The sequence below is a fragment of the Penaeus monodon genome, chromosome 29 (assembly GCF_015228065.2).
Source record: "Penaeus monodon isolate SGIC_2016 chromosome 29, NSTDA_Pmon_1, whole genome shotgun sequence".
NCBI lineage: Eukaryota > Metazoa > Arthropoda > Malacostraca > Decapoda > Penaeidae > Penaeus > Penaeus monodon.
The window spans coordinates 30,533,860-30,534,228 of record NC_051414.1 but is presented as its reverse complement, the minus strand read 5'-3'; the positions used below and the strand labels follow the sequence as shown (position 1 = coordinate 30,534,228).

Below are 369 nucleotides of genomic sequence, written 5' to 3'. Positions count from 1 at the left end.
CGGAGTCCCTGTTTGTGTGACACTCAAATGAATCCTGAAAAAAAATCCTTCTGGGGAGAATTCTAGTCGTAAATGGAGCCGGAGGAGGTTGTAAGCAGACAGAATTGTTAAAGTGCTAACACAGCCAGGTTTAGAGAGCGTCTGTAGAGAGCTGTAGGTTGCGTAAAATGGAGACTCATGCTTAAACTCAAGGACGTGTATATAAGGGTTAAGGGGGATGAGATATCCTTGTCGACAGGACACGCTTCGAGGGAATTCGTAAACAAAATGGAAGGAAATGAGCAGAAATTGTAAGTGGGATTAGGAGGGTTATTTGCCTGTACGAAGGTGGAAGGATAGTTTCGCTACACAGAACACAGAGAGGCAGAT

At 44.4% G+C, this 369-nt stretch overlaps 1 protein-coding gene across 1 annotated transcript in view; it reads right to left on the bottom strand.

The window, feature by feature from the left end:
* LOC119592142 (ITG-like peptide) overlaps window positions 1-369 on the bottom strand; it is a gene marked incomplete in the record, with an annotated part of 137,509 nt that overhangs the window by 83,987 nt on the left and 53,153 nt on the right.